General features: G+C 41.4%; 1 protein-coding gene across 5 annotated transcripts in view; it reads left to right on the forward strand.

Moving 5' to 3' along the window:
• The window catches only part of TRIP12 (thyroid hormone receptor interactor 12), a 70,076-nt gene that overhangs the window by 923 nt on the left and 50,226 nt on the right, over window positions 1-18,927 (forward strand). The gene's annotated exons all lie outside the window — the stretch shown is intronic.

An 18,927-nucleotide genomic window follows, 5' to 3' on the forward strand; every position in this document is an offset into this window, starting at 1 on the left:
TGCTTCACAAACTCCCCCCCCCACCTCTTCGCTAGCCCTTGTCCTCCCCAGGGGCCCCTTTTTATTTTGTTTTCTTGAAGTGAGCTACTGAGTCCCACTGAATTAGGCGTAGGGGAGGGTGGAAAGCAGCCCCCTTTTAGCCCAACGGCGGCGTCGGCGTCGACAATAAAAAAAAAGAGAAATGCTAAATGATCTGCTGACTCCATATTGGCCTGGCTTTGGGGGCTGGGGAAGGGGGAAATCGTACTCTGCTAAGCGGAAAAGGGTGTTTGTTTATCCAGTCCCTTTCGGCACTTGGTCCCATTACCGGAGCAGATTCCTTTCACCCCTATAATTTTAGAGTTGGTTTGTGTTCCTGACGCCTTCGAGAAGAAACTAGCGTGAGGCTTGTTTGCATAACGCGTCGTATTTGGATATTTACATTCTTTTTTTCTCCTCCACGCCTCGCTTTTGTATCTGCCGACTACTACCGGGCTAGCATTCAAACTGATACCGGGGCTTTTGCCAGCCGTACAGGCCCAGCTGCCTGCTGTACAACTTTTATTGTTCCTCCTAATGGCCAGTCCTGTCGGGGTGGGGTGTTCTTCGCAGTAGGGTTTTTAAAGGCATCAGGAATTCGAAAAAGTTTAGATTAGGAACAAGGAAACATTAGGGCGGGGCGAGTGGAAAGTTTTATCGGAGGCTTTAGGGAAAAACAACGATGTATGGAACAAAGGTCCTGCCTGTATCAGAGGCCTACATACTAGGCCTGACTATGTCGCATTTACACAGAGGAAAGAAATGAGATCTTGGCATTGGTCTATGGATTCAGTGCCTGCCATGCATTTGAGAAACGTTTCTAGAATTCGTGTAGCTGGATTTCAGGATTGTTTTCATACTGCAACCAAGATTTAATAGTTCTACTGTGGATTTTTTTTTTTAATGAAAGTAGTTGTTCTCATAACCCTTTTCATCAGCAGGAGAATTGATTTGATAACAGATTTAAGGCAAGATCCCATTTTTTAAAAAACAAAGTGATTTTCATAATTGTGACTTTATGGAAATACCCTTGGTACTGTTAGGCCTGTCCAACATTTTTTTCAAAAAAATATTAAGGGGGGATTCAAGGAAAATGGGGCAAGATTCTTTGCAGTGAAAAGGAGAAACCTTTCATAGCAACCCAAAATGAAGTTTTCTTCAAAACGTGTATACATAAATGTGAACAGAAATGTTGCCCTTTTGGGGGTGGGAGGGATAGTTTTTATTGCTTTTATTGCATTCAACGTATTCTGAAGAAAGGCAACCAATAACTTTGAGACTGTTTAAAAATTCTGATATAAAATAAAGCTCTTTTAAATTTAAAGATTTGTCCACAGTTATACATTCAGTCCACCAGAACCTTCAACTAACTTTACCTTTTAAAAAGGTAAACATTATTACCTTTTATTATTTAAGTGCAGCTTTGAAATTACTGCTTGCCTTTCTCTAAAATTTAAGAAACCTGATGCATTGGAAGTGGTCTATAAGATAAAAGGTGATGCATGTATGGAAACTAATCTCCAGCACCATCACTTATGTATCAGCAGGTGTTGTGTTGCTGCTGTTTCTGTGTTTTGATAATTTTTTTATGCCTTTCTTTCAGGTTCCTCTGACTTTCCTCTATCTTTGTGTTGCACACATGCATACAGTTAAATCAGGGGTAGGCAACCTAAGGCTTGTGGGCCAGATGCGGCCCAATTGCCTTCTCAATCGGGCCCGCGGATGGTTCGGGAATCAGCGTGTTTTTACGAGTAGAATGTGTGCTTTTATTTAAAATTCATCTCTGGGTTATTTGTGGGGCATAGGAATTCATTCCCCCCCAAAAAAAATAGACTGGCCCCCCACATGGTCTGAGAGATGGTGGACCGGCCCACGACTGGAAAAGATTGCTAACTCCTGAGTTAAATGCTATACAAAATAAGAGTGGCCACCAGATAGAAGGCTGTGTTTGATGCCACTTTAGATTGATTGCTAGGAGTTACATCCTCTCTTCTGTAAGAGATATGAAAGGCCGTGAAGGAAGCTGTAGAAGATCAAGGCCCTGGGGTTGTATTACAAGATAATACAAGAGAAAGATAATATGAAATAAGAAGTTAGGTAGATATGGGGTGGCTTGAGAAACATGGGAAGTGTACCAAAGTTATGTTGTTCATTTACAGTAAACAATTTTAATATTGTGGAATCTAATCAATGGGGTCAGTGTTATCTGCTATAGTTTTGCAGCTCTGATACTCCTGAGGGTCTTGTTACCTTGGTGTGTAAGTGATGCTGGCACCCAGGAACTAAACAGTAGTTCAAGAGAGAATGAATATTTATCTACCATATGCTTTGGACTGGTAGGGAGCTACATCTAACAAGAACCAGATTGTAACATGGAGCAAGGAGGAGGTTGTAAAAAGGCCCAAATGACTTGCATGCACCTGTAATTAATATAAAAAGACACCCTGAAATTGATAGCTTCCGATAAGGCTGTTATTTAAAAAAAAATTTAAAAGACAATTTTCATAAATGATTTTCTTTCTTTAGCTTAGAAGCTATTTTAAATCAGAATTGGCAAATTTCAAGATATCTAACCTTCAGGAACCATTGAATATATCTGGACAGCTGTGGTAGAGCAGGAACTCTGAAACTATTTAAAATGTTGTAGGGCAGGCAACAATTGAGTTAGGAGAATAAAAGCATCTCTTTTCCACACACCTGAGCAAGTTTAATAACTTATTTCCTCTCCCTACAAAACCCTGGTAGAGATTCTGTTTGTGGGGAGATTGGGATATCACACATAATTCTTTATGCCCTTTCCATACTAAAGCATTCATTGGAGAAAGGCATGGCACTTAAAATTGCTATAAAAACCAATGTCTCCAGTGAACATAATTTGGACTTATTTTACATATTGGTCACTATTGAAATTTAAGTGAGTAGCTGAGTTGCCTGCAAGTGTTGTGGAGTTAATAATTCAATAGGTTCAGATAAGCCTGGATGCAAGGACCTCTAACTAAATGTGAATAAAGTGTAAACCTCAAATGCCACATTTCTAGAAGAAGTTAACCTGGCTTAGAATCTGGGCCTTCATTAATGCTCTGCGAAAGATAACAAGCTGGTGCCTGTGAATTGGATCTGAATTCCAAAGCAGCATTATCTAGTCCGTAGTTAGCCCTACCAGCTTCTAATCAAGGCTCAGTAACAATTTTTACTTAGCGTTCCGCTTGAATGAGAATTACTTATATATGTTAAGATTGCCTTTCCATAGTAGGCAAGAAATAGTGAAGAACTGCTGCTGGACAATTAGCTGCTATTTAATTCCTCAGTCGCTTAACCACTGACTTCCTGGCAATTGAGTATATGCTGCATACCTGTGAAGCCATTAATACAAAATGATGCCGATTAGGATTCAATATCTGTCCAATCAAAAACACTGTCAGTATTGTCGATCCTTTAACATTATAACAAAAAAGATAATCAGCTTCAATAGAGTAACAAGAAAGTTGTTTTGTGACCCTATGGCTAGCTTTCAAAAATTGCCATCATTTTTATTCCATGTTTATGCATCTCTTTCCCAAGGACCTCAGCGTGGTGTACAGTATCTCCTCCATTACCCTTGCCACAACCCTGGGAAGTAGGTTAGGCTAAGTAGGAGTGGTCTAATGTTGAAGTGATCATGAATGAATGGGAATTAGAACCAGAGTCTTCCTTATCTAGTGCAGCACTCTACATAACAAGGCAAAGACCTTTGCCACTTCCTACTTGTATTTGGAGATGACTGCAGCTATAAATGGGTAACTAGTACTAGATTTAGCCCCCTGGCTACTGCAGAGGAAGGGACAACCTGTTTTTCCTCTTGCTGATGAATGTTTCTGTAATTAAATAAAAATGGTAGGCTGGCATCTACCCAGTGGCATGCTTGGAATATATGACAATGAGTAAATAGGCAGTCAGTTAACCTGTTTCAGAACTTGCATGCCTGTCTTAATGCCACTTATTCTGATCATCTGTAAGTGGTTGGATTGTTTGAGCCCCTGAGCAAGGACCTGGAGAACAGAATAGCTCCTGAAAATAAATCATCTGGCATATATTTTAATTGGTGCTCAGTGAGTTCTTCACTTGCAGAATTTCTGTTGCTGGAAATTCTACTGAAATCACTTCTTACCAAGTCGACTCCAGTAATTAAGGTTTAATAATTTTTGTTCTTGTTTTAAGGTGCCATAGACTTTTGTTTTTGCTGCAAAAGGCAAACTGCTTGGCAGAGGTATTTGGAGCTAGTCTTCGGTTTGGCTGAAAGTGAGTTTCCCTGAGCTTCCTTAAATCACCTAGCTGGCCTTTTCTACTCCAACAGTACTGTTAGGTCAGCCTAGGAATGTTTACTTCAGTAATAATAATAATTTATTCAGCTTACATACTGCCCTTTATCAAAAGATCAAAGGTTGATGGACAACATTAAAAACATATTTTACGGAGCATAATAATAAAAACATAAAACAAAGTATAATCGTAGACAGCACAGTAATAAAAATAATCATAATTACATTCCCCCCACCTTGAACAAGCCATAGATAATTTAATGGCTGAAGGCCTGGGTAAAGAGGAACATTTTTGCCTGGTGCCTAAAGATATGTAATGACAGTGCCAGGTGAGCCTCTCTGGGGAGAGAATCCACAGATGGGGAGCCACCACAGAAAAGGCCTGTCCTCTTGTTGCCACCCTCTGAACTTCTCAGAGAGGAGGAACATAGGGAAGAGTCTCAGATGACAAGCACAGTGTCCACGTCAGTTCATATAGGGAGAGGTGGTTCTTAAGGTATTGAGGTCCTGAGCCATGTTGGGCATTTTGAATTGGACCCGGAAACTAATCAGTAGCCAGTGCAGTCTGGCCTGAATTGGCATTATATTCTCAAATTGGTGAGCAATTTGGCCACTGAATTTTGCACCTGCTGAAGTTTTAGAACCCATTTAGACTTGATAAATACCAGTACACCAAGGCCCTAGGTTGTTTACTGGAGCTGTTGTGTATATAGTTTGGAAAAAAAGAAAGTGTGCATTTCCAATCAATATTATTTCTTCATCTGCTGGGCTCATAGCTAGTTTTCAGTTAACCTAGCATACTGTCTTGGTGAATAAAACAAAGTACAGTGGTACCTCAGGTTACATACGCTTCAGGTTACAGATTCCGCTAACCCAGAAATAGTGCTTCAGGTTAAGAACTTTGCTTCAGGATGAGAACAGAAATCGTGCTCCAGCGGCGCAGTGGCAACAGTAGGTCCCATTAGCTAAAGTGGTGCTTCAGGTTAAGAACAGTTTCAGGTTAAGAATGGACCTCCGGAACGAATTAAGTACTTAACCCGAGGTACCACTGTATAAATCAAGTTTAACTAATATTTGGTCTTCAGCTTTTCTGGTGTGTGTAGTTGCTTGAACTCCAAGCACCTCCAGCTACAAAGTAGCAAATATCCTGGGATAAGAAGTGGCACTCCAACATTAAACACAGGGGTGTATCTAGCATAAGAAGTTTGTTGTTAAGTTTATGCCCTAATGGCTGTAGATTTTGTCCATCTGTTTGGCTGCTGGTAGTTAGTTATTGGTTCAAAGGGATGTGCTTGATCAGGGGTAGTCAACCTTTTTATACCTACTGCCCATTAGTGAGCTGGTCTTTGACCGTAATAAATCATCTATCTACCGCCCACTAGTGCATCTTTCTTGATGGTAAAATTTCCTTACCACCCACCAGTGATTGATGGAAGGAGGATTCAGCTTGTGCCGTAGAACCCCCTAACGCCCACCTAGAATCCTGAGACACCCACTAGTGGGCGGTAGGGACCAGGTTGACAACCCCTGTGTTGGGGACTAGAGTGGGCGTAGAAGCTGGGTAAGGGGCGGTGGGAAGCTTGCAGTTGTGATGGTCAGGAGAAAATGTAGTGGAAAAACAAATACAGCTATGGACACAAACCAAGGTATCTGGGCCTCTGAACCCAAGCAACCTGAAATAGGATACAACAATTAGCGGTAATACAACTTTAATTATATATAATTCTGGATGCGATATGAGGAGTACAACTGTATATGTACCTTTTAACTCTGATAGAATCAGCTGAGCTGTTGATAGGATTTCAGTAAATGATTAGGAGACTGGTGGTGATGTACAGATATCTTGGTTCTTGAAAGATGTAGCTTGCTTAACTTGTCTCATGTGTTAGACCAAGACCAGAGATCAGCTAAAGCCTCTAAAAGTGCACTGTCCACCCAACTGCTGGCTTTCTAGATACTATTTTTGGACATTATGTTGAGATGACCCAGGCTTATTCTTGGCTATTTCTATCAGGACAGCAAGTCTAGCTACTTGGGGCTGGTGTGAATCCTTGGCCCTCCATTGCATTTACTTTTGTATTAAATAATATTGAACCTTTCACATGTGGTTCAGCTTGGGAGCTGGGGAGATAGCATGTTCTGAACATGGTTGCTGTCCTTTAATTTGGGAATGTTCATGGATCCAATGCTATCACTGGAGGTTCAGGTAGCTTCAGTGGCTAGCAGTGTCTTTTTCTAGCTCTGGCTGGTTCACTAGCTGTGGCCCCTCTTGGGCAGGGATGACTTGGCCACGGTTTCCATGCTGTGGTAACATCCAGATCGAACTATTGCCATGTGCTCTTCATGAGATTGCCTTTGAAGACTATTTGGAAATTTAAACAGCAACAAATGTGCAGCTCATCTAATACCTGCTTTAATACAGCTGCGCTGGTTACCAGTTTGTTTCTGGATCCCATTCAAAGTGCTTATGTTAGTGTTTCTAGCCCTAAATGACTCTGGCTTAAAATATTTGAAATGCTATATATGGTATGGCTACCATATACTCTCTAACATTGGTGTCAGATGAAGTTTGGTGCTCTAACTGTGCTTACAAAGTCAAAGGTTTCTCTCCTTTTCCCCATCCAATCTTCAGACGTGGTGTATCTGCCAATCATACATCTTGTCACTGCTGAATCTAGATTAAGCAGCTTTGCTGAGGAGAAGGGGACTTGATTGGAAGGAAGTAAATTTAGTACATATGTGAGGTAAATACTGGAATAGGTCAGCTTGTTCAACTTTAGCATATTTGCTTCAGTATGTGCAAAGTAGAACTGTGGCAAAATGCCCTCTGAGAGCTGCGGATGTTAAGTATTAAGAAGTTGGGAAATACAGTAAAGTAGAGCAGTGATTCCCAAACTTTTTTCTCATGGCCACTTGAAAATTGCTCAGGGTGTTAGTGGACCACCTATTGATTTTTCTGTCCATTGTAAAAGTTGTAATGCACTGTGCTGTATGATTTTTAATTGTATTTTTGTGGCTCTTTCCCCCCTCTTTGATTGTATTTTATTACATTCCAGTTTGAATTCTAATACAATCAAGAACAATAAGCCACAATTAAAATCAATTTGAATATTTAATTTGTACACACCACAGCCCCTTCATGGATCACTGCCTTGCTGTGGCGAAGGGGCTTGAATAACTCAGAGAAGCTATGAACTATGCCGAGCAGGGCACCCAAGATGGACAGGTCATAGTGGAGAGTTTTGACCACAGACCACCTTCATGAAACATGTGTACAACTAGTGGTCCAGGGACCACAGTTTGGAAACCCTTGAGGTAGAGAAATAAATGTGTGTTTTGGTCTAGGAATATAGGACTGAAAACACTGTGTATTTGAACAAAACTTGGATTACAGCTTGTGGGTTGTCAGGGGTGAGACATAGGTTGACTTTGGGTGACTTGGCTCCCAGTGGGTACAGTAAGACTAGAGGAGGAACAATATACTGGTAATCTCCTCTCTGGGAGCCTGCACACCAGTGTGGACTGCCCAAAGTATATCTTAGCGTTATGTGCAAACCAAGTCATGCTGAAGGAATTTCTCTTAAGGTATTTGCTAACAAGATTATTTTAGTTAGAGAGATGTGCTGCTTATCCATTAAACATGTGAGATTTGTTACCTATTATTATTTTTTAATTTATGAATCACCTCTTACATATGTGTTAGGGTGATTCAGAAATATCATAAACACAGCTGAAATAGTTTTTAAAACAGTACAGAAATAACTGAAGAGAGATGATCATTTTGTACTGTTTTTAAACCTAAGGCAGATAACTTTTCATCCAGTTGGAAAAGCCTGTCAAAACAAGAAGGTATTCAGTTGATTCTGGAAAGTACTGATAGTGGGTGTCTGTCTTATCCTGACAGGAATGCTGTGCCACAGAACAGGGGCAGCCACCCTGAAAGCCCTGCTCTGGCCACTATGAAGTGGTCTTCTGATATATTTGGGACTTGGATGAGAAACAGTCCTACAGAAAGTCAGTCTTCTCAAGTATCCTGGTCCTGAACTTTGTGACCTTACAGTGGTGCCTCGCAAGACAAAAAGAATCCGTTCTGTGATTCTCTTCGTCTAGCGGTTTTTTCGTCTTGCGAAGCAAGCCCATTGACGGATTAGCGCTATTAGCGCTTTTGGCGGCTTATCGGATCAGCTGATAAGCAGCTTAGCGGCTTAGAAAAAGGGGGGGAGGAAAAAAACCCCGCAGGAACTCGCAAGACATTTTCGTCTTGCAAAGCAAGCCCATAGGAGATTCGTTTTCCGAAGCACCTCCAAAACGGAAAACTCTTTCGTCTAGCAAGTTTTCCGTCTTGCGAGGCATTCGTCTTGCGGGGCACCACTGTATATGTTAGTGCCAAAGCATGGAATTTGGACCACTAGCAGATTGACAGCCTGTAAAAAAAAAAAAAAAAATCTCCCAAGCATGATGCTGGTGGTTGTTTGCCATCACAAGAATCCGAGTCACCATGTTCTGCAACTAGCAGCAGCTTTCTGGACCAACCTCAAGGGTAGCCCTCATATAGAGCATGTTACAATAATTCAGCCTTGAGGTTACTAGGGCTCACAGTATCCCAGTCCAGCAATGGCCATAATAGTCTTACCTGCTGGAACTGATAAAAGGCAGTCTTAGACACTGAGGACACTTGCACCTCCTCCAGGGAGTATTCAACCCCATCCAGATGGGCAACATATTGACTTCCCAGATCTGGGAACCACTCACCAATGGGAGCCTCCATCTTGCCAGGATTGAGACTCAGTTTATTAGGTTTCATCCAAGCTAACACTGCATACAGACACCTGTCCAGGGCCTTCTTAACCATTCCAGATTCATTTGCTACAGAGACATGGAGATGTATGTATTGTTGGCATCTTGCCCCATTTTTCCTAATTATGGCAACCAAAGGCTTAGCATAGATATTAAATAGCAGTAGAGATTGCATGGTGCTCTGTGCCACCTCAGAGTTTAAGAGCCAAGAAACAATCATCCAGTTCAAGATGGTTTGAGCATATAATGCCAATCTTGATCTAACTGCATGGACTGCCATTTAGTTTCTGGGCCCAATATAAAGTGCTGGTTTTGACCTATAAAGCCTTAAATGGCTCAGGACTGTAATAACTCAAGGACTGTCTCCTGTATGAACCGCCCCAGACCCTGTGATCATAATCTTAGGCCCTTCTCCGTGTGCTGCCTCAGTGAGAGGTCTGCAGAGCAGAAACACGAGAACAGGCCTTTCTGCTATGGCTTCCCACTTGTGGAATGCTCTCCCCAGGGAGTGTCTACTGGTGCCTTCATTACATATCTTTAAGCATCAGGCAAAAACATTCCTCTTCTTCCAGGCCTTTAATTAGCCAATCTATGGCCTTTTAAACTTTTCAGTAATAATCTAGATCAGGAGTTGTCAACCTGGTCCCTACCGCCCACCAGCGGGCATTTCAGGATTCTAGGTGGGCGGTAGGGGGTTCTACAGTACAAGCTGAATCCTCCTTCCATCAAGCACTGGTGGGCGGTAAGAAAATTTTACCATCAAGAAAGATGCATTAGTGGGCAGTAGGTATAAAAAGGTTGACTACCCCTGATCTAGAACCATCCCTTAAGGCAGTGTTTCTCAGACTTGCACCCCAGCTGTTGTCGGACTATAACTCCCATCATCCCTGACCACTGGTCCTGCTAGTTAGGGATGATGGGAGTTGAAGTCGAACAGCAGCTGGAGACCCAGGTTTGAGAAACATTGCTTTAAGGTTAAACCATAATCATTGCAGGATAGATTCCCCATCTCATAGACTGTCTGAGGATACCATGGTCAATTGTATCAAAAGTTCATAAGAGACTGAGCAAGGGTTTACTCCCCTCCCTCTAAAGGCTGATCCAGTCCTGAGCCCAGATCAAAACCCAGATAATTTGCTTCCTACAATAATGTCTGAAATTTCGCTCAGTATCTTACCCTTAGGTCAGGGGTCCCTTTCCCTTTCCCTTAAAGTGGGTATTTTCAACTGTTAAATGCCATCAGGTCCAAGGTGAGGTTTAAGAGTGGCCACACAGCTGCCTCCTTCAAGGTGCCAGGCACACCCCTCTCATACAAAGGCACATTCACCACACCCTGAACCCACCCAGGCTAATTAGCCATGACAGACAAGGGTTGTGAGGGGGAAATAGTTGAATGCCTTTCACAAGCACGTTGCTAGCATCATCAGGCTGCAAAAACTGAAGGTTCTTCTAATGGTGGGTGGTCCTGGAATCTCAATTACATAGTTAAAAACAAATGCAATGCTATGACATGTATCCTTAAAGTCATGTTGACTTTAGGAATATTATCAATTGTTGAACCTTACTGCTTTATGAAGGTAGCAAAAGCTGATGTTTGATCACATATGCCCAACCTGGGCCTAAAGTAAGTGTGTGTGTGTGTGTGTGTGTGTGTGTGTGTGTAGATATTACTCTTTGAGGCTGGTTACCAAGACAAGTTTTTGTGATTTCAATCTTCTTAGAATATTGGCAGCTCAACCTTGGCGTATATATGTAGAAGAGCAAATATACCCAACTTAGCTTCATCATCTCACTTTGACGGCTTTCATGAGCAGAAGGTCAATATTAGCATGGAATCCTTTAGGAATTGGATCTTTGTGAATTCCTGTGCAAAGTGACCTGAATCATTCAGACTATTGTCTGCATCAGAACTGAGCAATCCGCCACTTTCCCCCCTTCTCGAAGTATTGTGGTGCAATATCTTTAAAGGGCAGAGCTATATGGACAATGCACAGACTTGGTGCTTTCACTTTCTTAGTATAAAGTCTTAATGGTGCACACATGTTCATTCTACCAATGCAGTGACCAACCTAATGTAAAATCCTAACCAGCTAGGCCTGTGTCATTATGAAAAGTGCAGGTGCATCCTGCTTGCAATTGAGTTCTTGTGAACAGAGATAACAGTTGGATAAGTTGAGACTGTGTGATATAATGGAGGGCAGCTGTTTTCTTAAGAGAGTTATGGTGTAGAGGGAGCAAGTGCTTATATTAGTTTGGCACTGTGTGTCTAACAGCAGGATAGGCCCGCATTCCTGCTATTGAAACTGGAAGATAATATATAATAAAATAGACTACCACTTAGAAAAGGATTTTATTTTTTAAAACCGTCAATTTAATATTTGACCAATAAATTGAGTGGTGTCACAGTCTACATTTTAATAATGACATAACAGCAGGTTAGAGGAAGAAACAGGTGGTGTGCCATCCTGACTTCCCGTTGAAAATGGTCAAGTATGCATGTAAAATGTAAACCATAAATGTCAGTTTAACATTAACATGTAGGAGTGTAGTGCTGCCTGCTGCTGAAAAGTTTATGCTGCACTCATTTCCTGCTCTTGCTGCTGCTGCACTGAAGACAAATCAAACTATAGCAGGACTTGTCATATCCCTCCAAACCCAGATTCATGGTTTGTTTCCCCCAAGAGCAAGCCTTGGTTACCCATGGCTTGTTTGGAGACAAACAAACCATGAGCTTTGGTTCAAGCATCCTCACAAGTCAGACTGATTTGTTCCCCGGCAGTATGGCAGCAGTAGGAACAGGGCAGGCTTATAAACTAATAAGACAAATAAGCCAGTGTGGTGTAGTGGTTAAGAACGGTAGTCTCGTAATCTGGGGAACTGGGTTCGCGTCTCCGCTCCTCCACATGCAGCTGCTGGGTGACCTTGGGCCAGTCACGCTTCTCTGAAGTCTCTCAGCCCCACTCACCTCACAGAGTGTTTGTTGTGGGGGAGGAAGGGAAAGGAGAATGTTAGCCGCTTTGAGACTCCTTAAAGGGAGTGAAAGGCGGGATATCAAATCCAAACTCTTCTTCTTCTTCTTCTTCTTCTAAAATAAGATTAACTTTTCACGGCACCAGCTTCTCTCCAAGCAGTGGAGCCCATGAAGGGTATTCCAGATAGGGTGCCATGGTTCTTGGTATCTGCTACAGAATTCTGTAGGACAAATGGATGTGCTCAAATGGGTTAAATGGCCTGCCCACATACCTGTCATTGGGGTTGGCTGCCATCCATGGAAGGTAGGAAGGCACTGTTGGGAACAGAAGCTTTGCAACTTCCCTTCCTATGACGTTTCTGCAATATACAGGCTGTCCTTCAACACATCCTTCCTGTTATAATGGCATGCAGTTTGTTAGTCATGTGTTTAAGAAAATTAATTAGCAACACTCTTCTTAAAAAACAGTACTTACAGAGACTATGGAGACAGCACTGGCTGCTGATGTCAGTAAGTTCAATGTGGCAAAGTCAGTGTTTTTTTCTGGGGGGATGCGGGGGTACACATACCCCCAAACATTTTGTGAATCTAAGTTTGGCCTCATTGAGGGGCAGTATTTCAATATGAGTAGGAATATGAGAGTACCCCTAAACCTTTTTTCTAGAAAAACAACAGCACTGGTTAAAGTAAACGAGTTGTGATCTCAAATACAGCTGATAAGGGGCAAAAGAAGCTTCTTACTTCAACTCTAGGAGTCAGAAGGTGCAGGTTGCTGCTTTAGTCACTTGACCATGTTTCTTCCCTCTAGGGCTGTGGCAGACTAAACATCTTCCCATTGTGTCTCTTCTCATAACCCAACTCTGCCAGGAGCAGTGATTGGGAAGTGAAGGGCAGTTCACTACGTAACAAGTGGAAAAATTACCACTGTTGGTTCATTCTTTTGAAACTTTTTTCTGAGCATGTTTTGTTTCATAAAACTTCAGTTTTATAAATGAAAAATTTCCTTTGGATTATGTCTTTTTGCTTTACAGTAGTACCCATGCTACTCCAATTTAGTAACAGGAAGGGGATGAATGTATATGAACACATGTATGGACACGACACTTACTAGATGATCATGGACTGTTCAGTCCATTTAATAAGGGAAAGTTTAACCAAATGTAGTTATGGACTGGGGTATAAATAATGAGATAGGTATGTTGTGCACATGTTAGTCTCTCTAAGTAGTGAGAGATTTCAAGAGTGCCAACATACAACTCAGGCTTAGATGAAGGACATTCTGTGTGGTTTTTGTGTGATGTTTTTATTTACACACAAATAATATTGCTACCCTATTGGATCTCTCATTGTCCCCTTGCCCTGCAAGCCGGAACTTTGGATTCAGCGCACAGAGCAAGTCAAGCCTGAGTCTGTTTCCAGCCCAGTTTTCTTCTTATACTTGCCCCATTGCATTCCCTCCAGACAGACAGGAGAGAAGCCCCCCCCCTTATTCTGCTTCTGAAAGCATCAGTTAGTAGTTTCTGTGGCAACCAGTCAGCTGAATTCTTAAGTCATGCAGAGAAATACTTAACACATAGCTAGAACTATTAACTTAACAAAGAAGCTTGTTTGATCACTTTAGCAGTTTGTCTTTCTATCCCAACCTTGGGCTTTGAGGAGACCAGAAGATGCCAACTAGGCTACCCGCCCCCCAAAAACCCCACAACCCTCTAAAACAGGAAAGGAAAACTCAGAAGCAGATAAATGCTGATCACAAAAAATCCTATATATATACTACCATGAACATCCTAATTCCAAAAAGCATATGAGAGTAAATATTGTACAATAAAAATGTTAATGTGAATTATCAGACTTGATATTGAAGCCACAATTGATGGTGTGTCCAGACTGAATTGAGATGTAGAAGCAAGTATTAATATATATTTGAATATTGCTTTCAGTGAGCATGACCATGCTTTATCTCCAAATTCTGAATAATCTCATTGTTTATGTGATCTGTAGTGAACAAAGGCAGTCCTTTTTCTTATCCTTCAGTGGTGAGCTGAGTGGTGGCTTATAGAATAGGGAGAAAGGGTTAGCCCTGGTATAAAGTGCACATAGATTGCATCATAGAACTGTAGAGTTGGAAAGGGACCACAGAGATTATCTGGTCCAACCCCCTGCAATGTAGGAATCTTTTGCCCAACATGCGGCTTGAACCCACGCCCCTGAGATTAAGTGTCTCATGCCTTACCGACTGAGCTATTGGCGTCTGAATAGGATCCATGACAATCCCCAGCACTGGCATGATGTCATGAATGCTGCTGTCAGCAGTTAAGGGCAAAAGTTTGATCTGACTCATTAACTGGGGCATTTTTTGGTTTGTTCGCTTTTTAAAAACAACTGGCCAGCTGATTAAATCTTGGCTGCCTCAAAAATGCATAAATGTTAACATTTTGCATAGTGTAATATATGTAGTCAAAAATAAAAAAGTGGGGTAGTTACATATGTCTCAGAAGAAGTGACATATTGGATATAGTAACAGAATAACACAATTATATCTAGAAAGAAATATTTTGTTGTTTTGAGCACATACGTTATTTTATTAATAGAAGAAGCATTTTCTTCCTTAATTTTCTAGAGATTAAATCCCTAGAGATTCTACTCTGTTCAATTAACTGAAAGAAAGCTGCAGTAATTTTCATCTAACTAAAACACAGAACCGAACTGTTTTGGCGGGAGGAGGTGCAGAGGAGATTGGTGGAAAGCCCCATTGTGTTAGCGGGACTTGTTGAGCTGGCCCTGCCAGAGCAACTGTTCAGTTGAATCTGGCCCAAAATCTTTGTTCCTCTGGAGCTACCTGATGTGAAAATGAAACTATAAGATAAAAATGGATTTTAGCAAGTTTTTCTTTTTTCTCCTCCCCCCCCAGCTCTTTGTACAATCTTCCCTTGATTCATATTTCTTAACTGAAATAATAATTTGGGTCCCGGTTCTGTCTTGTGCTTTCATGCACAATTGACTCAGAAGGGAATCAAACTGAGCTCAATGGAACTGACACCTAAAGTATGTAATTGAATTGCTGTTTTAATATGGGTAGCTGATTTACCTTCAGCATGGTAAAGTTAAAGGGACCCCTGACCATTAGGTCCAGTCATGGCCGACTCTGGGGTTGCGGCGCTCATCTCGCTTTATTGGCCGAGGGAGCCGGCGTACAGCTTCCGTGTCATGTGGCCAGCATGACTAAGCTGCTTCTGGTGAAATGCTGTTTACTTTCCCGCTGGAGCGGTACCTATTTATCTACTTGCACTTTGACATGCTTTCGAACTGCTAGGTTGGCCAGAGCAGGGATCGAGCAATGGGAGCCTACCCCGTCGCGGGGATTACCAACCTTCTGATCTGCAAGTCCTAGGCTCTGTGGTTTAACCCGCAGTGCCACGCGCATCCCTTCAGCATGGAAGGTAGTACCTTTTAGATAATGGGTACTAATATTGCTCCTAGGAAGGGGCAATCTGAGGTGGCCTTTATACTAAAATAGAGAGAGGCCTACATTTAACTTCCCATAGTTCTAACTTACATTACCTCCAAAGTATATAGACATTTCTAAGGGAATTTTAATTTGTACTGTACTTCGGATCCCAGCAGTTGATCATTGGTTACTACACTGTCCAGTTTCCCCCCTCCCTTTTCTTCTCTTGCCTCATGTTTTGGTAACTCTGGCCTCTGTTGTAATTTCTGTAGCTGAGATCAGAATTAAAACAAAAACTACATCTTGCTTAGCATAGTAACAAAACATAGGATGGATCAACTGTAGCATCCCTGATGCAAATCTCTTCTGCTGCAAACTGACTTTTTCCGCACATTCAGTGAGTGCCTTAGGCAAGTCATAATTCTTTCAGTCCGCCTATCTGACCTGTTGTCCTGGTTCATATGTAATGCTAAGCCCAAACTATGAACAAGCAATCATGTTTGCTTTGCTTTGTAACTCTAAGCCAAACATGGCTTAGCTCCCAGCAGCACAATAGCATCTGCACTGTGTGGGGGAGCAAAGTGCCTGCCGTTTTCTAAATGTGCCCCCAATATGCTTGCTCATTCATGGTTAGCCATAGTTTGGTTTAGTGTCCTCTGTGAGCAGAAATATTATTAAAAATAGCTGAAATAGAATATAGGAAACAGTTTGAACACTTTAAATGAGATAAATTAAGAATTAAGTAGGCAAATGGTGACACAGAGTGTAGAATTACAGGGTGGCAATGTAGCCTTGCAAATAAGCCCACAAAGTCTAATAGCCCACTTTTTTCTAACATGCATTATTTTTTAAGCCATTTAAAAATGAAATTATTCTCAAACCCTTAAACTTTTTTAATTGCCCTCTACGGTTGATATGGTACATGGATTGTTTAGAAGCAATAGAATAAGGATTACTGTTCTGTGTTTATAAAGGATCCTGAATAGATGGAAGATAATGAAGGGGGGGAAGATACTAGTATTTCAATCTTGTAGTAACTTCAAATAAATAAGTGCCTTTCCTTCCTCCCAAAGACCAGAAAATGTTTCTAGTCAAACTGAGTTGTGTAGCCTGTCCTTAGGTATACTTACCTAGAAATATATCAAAGGGTGTAACATCATGTGATCTTGACAGGTTGGTCATGTGGGAATCTGCCTTAATCTTGACAAGCAGTTCTTGTCCAAAAATAGACCTTGTCATTTCTGCCTTCTGCCTCAAAAAACCTTAGTTGAGATATCAGACATGTGCATATGTTCATAAGTATTGCATGTACTGTTGTCCTTTAATTGCAATATCATACTTATGCATGAACGAAAGAAGGGCATGATAATGTTTTCTGCTTTGCAGAAGTGACTTAAATCCACCTCCTGCAGAAACTGTACTAGAAATTGATGGTGAGAAATGAAGTTTGTGAATTCCCAGGTTATGGACTAATTGTTAGTTTTGATGGGACATAAATCATTAAGAAAGTGTTGGTAGCCAGAGCTATGAAAAAAGAAAATTACTGGCTAGAAAGATAGTCACAATTTCACCCTTGCAGTAGAGGATAAAAGTACAGTACCCGAAATTACTGTATTGAAATTTCTCCTTTCCTTATGTAAAGATATGTACTCATCTGCATTTTTTTGTTGCAGCATGCATGGAATCTAGTAACAGTTGCAGAATCTAGTAACTAGCATTTCAGATTCTTCTAAAAATCAAGTTTCTGCCTGTTATTCCATAGAGACATTAAATAAATAGTAGTGCAGTGGTGCCTCGCAAGACAAAAAGAATTCGTTCCGCGAGTCTTTTCGTCTTGCGATGTTTTTCGTCTTGCGAAGCACGGTCCGTCGCAACTTTGCCTCTTCAAGCGGCTTTTTAAAAAAAGCACAAGACGTTTTCGTCTTGCGAAGCAAGCCCATAGGGAAATTCGTCTAGCGAAGCAACGCAAAACTGAAAAACCCTTTCGTCTAGCGAGTTTTTTGTCTTGCGAGGCATTCGTCTTGCGGGGCACCACTGTGTTTGCAAAAGGCTTCTGTACTTTCTGTACGAGAGCCAGTGTGGTGTAGTGGTTAAGAGCGGTAGTCTTGTAATCTGGGGAACCGGGTTCGCGTCTCCGCTCCTCCACATGCAGCTGCTGGGTGACCTTGGGCTAGTCACACTTCTTTGAAGTCTCTCAGCCCCACTCACCTCACAGAGTGTTTGTTGTGGGGGAGGAAGGGAAAGGAGAATGTTAGCCGCTTTGAGACTACTGAAGGGGAGTGAAAGGTGGGATATCAAATCCAAACTCCTCCTCCTCCTCCTCCTCCTCTTCTTCTTCTTCTTCTTCTTCTTCTTCTTCTTCTTCTTCTACTGCAGGGGACTAAAAGATGACTCTGCCCTTGGCACTGACAAAAAACATTCAAACTAGCATTGTATAACGAGTTGCATATGCACAAACCATGCAAACACAATAAATTAAACAGGTAAACAATGTAGTTTAATCCACCTAAGGATATAAGAGCAGAAATCTAGCTTGAGTTTCAGATAGCGATTTTGCAGGACTGGCAGTAACTTTTAAAACTGAAGTCAGTTTACACTCACCTCACAGAGTGTTTGTTGTGGAGGAGGAAGGGAAAGGAGAATGTTAGCCGCTTTGAGACTCCTTAAAAGGGAGTGAAAGGCGGGATATCAAATCCAAACTCTTCTTCTTCTTCTTCTTCTAGCTAAGACAATAATAGGTGCTTACATTATAATTAAATGGCTTGTGGCCTAAACATGGTTCTCTTTTTAAGAATGGTCCAGACCTTTTTAGAAAATTAAGATTATAAAGCAAGTATAAATTAACAAAAAAACCTCCACTGTGAGTTTAACATGTTTTGTTAAGGGCTTTCCATGTTCACGGAAACTCCAAAAATGTCAGGAAACTTTATTTAGGCAATATGTGTATGGTGTCTTGTGATGTGCTATATTGTGTTTGGTTCAAGCTTCATCGCTAACTTGGAGCAGGATGTATGTCAGTGACGGGAGAAGTGGAGCAAAACCCCTAATGCATTTGGTCACTGGAACAGAAACATGGAGTTCATGCAACTGAAAATATTGTGTAGGGGTTTGGACTAGATGACTTCTAAGGTCCCACCCAACTCCCGTCATTCTGTGTGGGTGGTATTGCTTGCCAGTTGGGTACATGTAATGTGGAAGAGTAAGGTCAGTTGCATAGATTCCATGTGTCTGTTCAACTGAACAGACAAATCTGGATTTAGGTATACCACATTTAAATTATTAATTTTAAAAATTCATTTTTGGTTGGTTCTCTTGCCATTATACTAAAAATTTGGGGAAATTGCGAATGGATTTGTATACATTTTAATGCCTTAAGCATTCATGCCAGGTGACTG

This window comes from Podarcis vaucheri (assembly GCF_965113315.1).
Source record: "Podarcis vaucheri genome assembly, chromosome: 5".
Taxonomy (NCBI): domain Eukaryota; kingdom Metazoa; phylum Chordata; class Lepidosauria; order Squamata; family Lacertidae; genus Podarcis; species Podarcis vaucheri.